Source organism: Solanum lycopersicum, chromosome 10, assembly GCF_036512215.1.
Source record: "Solanum lycopersicum chromosome 10, SLM_r2.1".
NCBI classification, from domain to species: Eukaryota; Viridiplantae; Streptophyta; class Magnoliopsida; order Solanales; family Solanaceae; genus Solanum; species Solanum lycopersicum.
The window spans coordinates 12,981,755-12,987,754 of record NC_090809.1 but is presented as its reverse complement, the minus strand read 5'-3'; positions in this window follow the sequence as shown (position 1 = coordinate 12,987,754).

The window sequence follows — 6,000 nt, the reverse complement described above, 5'->3', positions numbered from 1 at the left end:
ATAATGTTAAGTGCAAAATTATATGCAAAAATATTATCCACTATAACTTTTTATGGATATAAACTTAGCCCATCACCTGTAGAACTTATTGAAAGTTCTTCGTTCACTTGAGTCTGGGATTCACTGGTCATTTTAGAAATACCAGGATTAATCAGATCTTGAATTTCTTTGTGAGATTCTTTTGTAGTGTCATTTTTTGTAACTTTTTTCTAGGATTTCTATCATTTGAACCTAATGATCTATCACGCTTCAGGAGTATTTGTGATTCAGAAGTCGTGACACTTGTTGATGGTCCTTTTAGGACATCAATTTGCATAGACACATTCACTGCAGAAACATGTGACTTTATAATCCTTTTCAAATTAGTAAATGTGTCTAGCATTTTATTTGGTATGTTTTGCAAATGCATGATCCTCTTAACCTCTTATTCACACACAGGGAAGCGTGGATCAAAATGAGATAATGGTGAAATTTTTCATGCAATTTAACTTTTAAGTTCCTTTTTCTATCCTTCTAATTGCAAAAAACTTATTTCATCAAATCGATAATCTGCAAATCTTGCAGTGAAAAATTTATCATCAATGGCTCAAGATTGAGAATTATGGAGGGTGAATGAAACCGAACATATATGCTTAACCTTATTTGGGGGCCTATCTTAGTGCACTGAGGTGGTGCTACTGGCACATAAATAGCACATCTAAAATTTCGTAAATGAGCAATATTTGGTTCATGACCAAATACCAATTGTGACTGAGAGTATTTATTATAATTAGTCGGCTGCATAAGATAGCATGAGCCCAAACAACAGTGAGCAGCTTAATTTTTATAAGTAGAGGCTTCGCTATCGATTGTAAGCACTTAATATATGACTTATCAAGGACATTTTGAGTGTGAACATGAGCTACAGGATGTTAAACTTTTATCCCTACTAATAAAAAATAATTATCAAAAGTTTGGGATGTGAATTCTACGACATTATCAAGGCGAATCGCCTTAATGAAATGACCCGAAAATTGTGCTCTTAATCATATCATTTATGCCAATAATTTTGCAAATGCCATGTTGCGAGATGATAAGAGGCACACATGAGACCATCTTAAATATGTGTATGTTAGGACCATAAAATATATAAACAACCCACTAGATGGGTGAATAAATCCACAAATGTGCCCATGTATCCATTCTAAAAATTGAGGGGATTCAATATTGAGCTTCATTGGTGATGGTCTAGTAATGAATTAGCCTTGACAACAAGCAGCATATAAAAACTCATCATCTGTAAGAATCTTCAGGTTCATTAATGAAGGTCCATTTGAGTTTTCAGTGATTTGTCTCATCATTATTGATCCAGGGTAACCTATTTGATCATGCCAAAGCACAAAAGTTTTTAAATTAGTAAACTTCTGGTTTGCGATAGAGTGTGCTTCAATTGTACTTATTTTTGCATAATATAAGCAGAAGATAAAGTTGATAATATCTCCAACATATATTTTTTGTCTGAGACATTTTTGGTAATACCAAGATATTCAACATTCATTTCATTTATCTTAACATGATATACATTTCGGTGAGTATCTTTAAAACTTAATAGGTTGCTTGGGGACTTAGAAGAGAATAATGCATCTTTTATAACAAGTTTTGTTCCCTTAGGCAGAAATATAGTAACTCTTCCGGAGTCTTCTATTAAGTTCAAATTACCAGAAATTATAGTAACATTTGTTTGTCTTCTAAGCAAGTAAGATAAATATTTCTCACTTTAAATATGGCGTGCGTTGCTCCACTATTAATTATACAAATAACTTCATGATTGATCATTGATCCCAACAAAACTTGAGAGGTATCCATATATTAATAATAATAATACTATTACACAATATTTTATTTATTTACAAGACTAGAAAAACATATTCATACTACTTCGTACAAACAACAGAAGTGAAATATATTTACATTATCACAGACCTGTCACCTATCAATTGATCTATCTTTCCTTCGGTATTCTTAAAGAAATCAGCTACATCTAGATGCATGGGTTCAACATTATATTCATAGATAAAGTTAGCTTCTGCGTTATTTTTCACCTCATTTACGGAAGCTTGATACAACTTAACCAGGTGCCTTGGAGTATGACAAGTACGTGACCAATGCCTTTTTCAACCATATCAATAACATTTGTTTTCTGTATTTTTCTTCTGCACTACTTCATGCTTTTCATCGTTCCTTTTATACTGTTGGTGGTGAAGGTTATTATTTAGTGCAAGACTATCACCATGATTGAAATTTCTTCCTCAATCATGACCACAATCATGACTGGGGTGACGACCTTTTCCACGCCTAGATTGTGAAAATTCACTTTATTTACTTCAGAAAATGACATAGAACCAGTAGGTCGACTTTTATGATTTTTCATCAGTAAGTCATTATGTTGTTCAGTAACAAGGAGATATGAAATGAATTCTGAATATTTTTTAAATTTCATTTCTCGGTATTGCTGCAGGAGCATACTCAAGGCAGGAAAAGTGAAAAATATTTTATCGAGCATATCATGGTCAGTGATATTTTCTCTGCATAATTTTTAATTATGAAATAATTTTAAATATGGAAGAGTTATACTCATTGATTGATTTAAAATCTTGAAGTCTCAAATGAATCCAGTCATAACGTGCCTGTGGAAGGACGATCTGTTAGGATAAAAAATAAGCAGGTGTAAATGCGGAAGCTAGCAATGCAAACCTCGAAAGACCACGAGTAAGAAGACAATATACCAAAAGACACAGAGATTTAACGTGGTTCGGTCAATCGACCTACGTCCACAAAGGAGATGAGCAATCCACTATAAATATGAGAGTACAAAATACAGAGGGAAACAACCTCAACCAATTCACTCAGAATACATGGGAGTTTCACACAAGTGATAACGTATCAAACTTGTGACCCACAAATTCTCCCTCTAACCAAAACTCTCAAAGCCCTTAAGACTACATTGTGAATGCTAATTAAGTTAGAAGGAACATGCCTCTATTTATAGAGTCCTAAACCTTTTCCTACAAGAAAAGGATTAGTCAATCCAAAACCTTTTCCTACAAGGAAAACCTATTTATGGTAAGAAATTTAGGGCAAATAAAACCCAACAAATCTCCCCCTTGGCCTGAATTTTTGACAAAATAAATTTGTCCACCTTCTTGACATAATCTTCAACAACTTGCTTCTCCTCTCCATAATCTCCTTTTCAAAATTTATGTCTCAACACAAAGAATCTCTCTGAAACAATTTCTCCAACAAAATCTTCATTACCATCAAAAAAGGTTACTGCTAGAACTACACCGCCAAGATAAACACATCTTTCTAACCTGGTCCAATCATCGATTATCGAACCACTGAACCTGACTCCGTCATTGAATTTGGCTCTGATACCACTTGTTAGGATCGAAAATAAGCAGGTGTAAATGCGGAAGCTAGCAATGCAAACCTCGAAAGACCACGAGTAAGAAGAGAACGAGAAATATACCAAAAGACACAGAGATTTAACGTGGTTTGGTCAATCGACCTACGTCCACAAAGGAGATGAGCAATCCACTATAAATATGAGAGTATAAAATACAGAGGGAAACAACCTCAACCAATTCACTCAGAATACATGGGAGGTTCACACAAGTGATAACGTATCAAACTTGTGACCCACAAATTCTCCCTCTAACCAAAACTCTCAAAGCCCTTAAGACTACATTGTGAATGCTAATTAAGTTAGAAGGAACATGCCTCTATTTATAGAGTCCTAAACCTTTTCCTACAAGAAAAGGATTAGTCAATCCAAAACCTTTTCCTACAAGGAAAACCTATTTATGGTAAGAAATTTAGGGCAAATAAAATCCAACACGATCAACTTCAGGTGGTTATATCTATATTTTAAATTGTTCCACAACACACCAGAGAATCTTTAACAGTGAGATATTCCATACGTTCGCTAAGGAGATGAGCAATCCACTATAAATATGAGAGTACAAAATACAGAGGGAAACAACCTCAACCAATTCACTCAGAATACATGGGAGGTTCACACAAGTGATAACGTATCAAGTTTGTGACCCACAAATTCTCCCTCTAACCAAAAATCTCAAAGCCCTTAAGACAACATTGTGAATGCTATTAAGTTAGAAGGAACATGCCTCTATTTATAGAGTCCTAAACCTTTTCCTACAAGAAAAGGATTAGTCAAGCCAAAACCTTTTCCTACAAGGAAAACCTATTTATGGTAAGAAATTTAGGGCAAATAAAACCCAACACGATCAACTTCAGGTTGTTATATCTATATTTTAAGTTGTTCAACAACACCAGAGAATCTTTAATAGTGAGATATTCTATTTTCAAACCCTCATCAAGGTGATGACGGAGAAAAGCATGGTTTTGATTCAATGTCTGGTTATTTTCTTGGATGGTGTCTGCTAGACCTATCGCATCAAGATGAATTGAATATCTATAATAGATAATTTTTTCGATATTCTAGAGCAAGATATTTAAGTTTAGAAAGATTAGACATCATTTAAGAAAAAAATTATGCCTTCAAGACTTTTAAAGTCTTTACTTGAAATGACAGAAATTCATATTAATAACGTGTTATAAAAGAATTTACTAAAATCAATACACTAAAAGAAATACAATTGAGAGAGTAATGTATTTCAATACGTATACATTTCTTTGTAAATGCAATGGCTATTTACAGCCAAAACATGACTTACAAATGAATAACTTGGCCATTTTGATTGGTCAAGTGATGATGACCTTCCAATGGGTTAGCACCACATGGCATGAGCCTTGGCTTTACACTATTACAAGTGATGTAACTTCACAAATTGTCGGGGACACATAACATCTATATTTTCTTTACAACAAATACCATATTGTTATAAATTTATATAGGGCGAAAGGTATTTATATTTTTAACTTTGATATAGGAATTAGACTCTCGTTCAACTTTGAGTACTAGACTCTCTCTTACTAAAATGTCTAATAAATTTATTTAATGCTTGTTTTAATCATATGTTATCAATAAAAATTAATAATCACAATATACTTTTTATCCAAATACATTTAAATAATTTATCCATAGAAAAAAATAATATAATTTGGATGATAAAAATAATGAGTATATCTATTAAAACTCAGCTTGGCTATCAATTATTTGCTTTTCACGCATGAAATATCATCATTGTTCAAGGAGAAAACGTGAGCAATCAACGGTTGAAGTGTATTGAGATAACTAGTTGCTGATATTTTAGATAAAAAACTTGCACACGTGATACTTCAGTAATGAAACTCGAATAAACATAATTTTTTAAGTGTACATTTGACTATTGACTTTTTAAAAAAAGAAAAACTTAATTTTTATAATAAAGTTTGAGATATATAAATGATTTTCACCATTTACATTTTTCTAGTCTCTTTGTGCCACATCGGCGGACAATAGCCTGTTGGACATTATATTGAACAAATTCTCATTCATATAAGGTGTAATGTTAATTTAAGTTGGTTGCGTTAGAGCATCTATCTTAATTAGATTTACTAAGGGTAAAAGCTATATCATAAAATCATTAAATGAAACAAGAATTGATGATATAAAAAATGTGTTAGGAACAATATAATTAATAATAGGGTGGCACAGGGTTGTAATTGTGTATACCCCTGAAATATATTGTTCATATAAAAAATTTAATATGTGAAATTGAATTAAAAACTAATTAACCCCTTTTTTTCATAATTTTTGCAAAAAAATCCTTAGAAGTTTACTTACACTTTTTTTCCTACAAAAATCTGCAAAAATTGTCCTTTTTTTCACATAATTTTACCAAAAATTTCTTGCGGATTTTTTAATATTTTTACAAGAAACTTCGTAAGTAATTTATATGGGATTTTAAAACCTCCAAGTAATTTATTTGAGAATTTTAAAATCTGCAGGTATTAATTGCCTAGGAAGGTTTTATCATTGAATTTTTTTTAATAGGA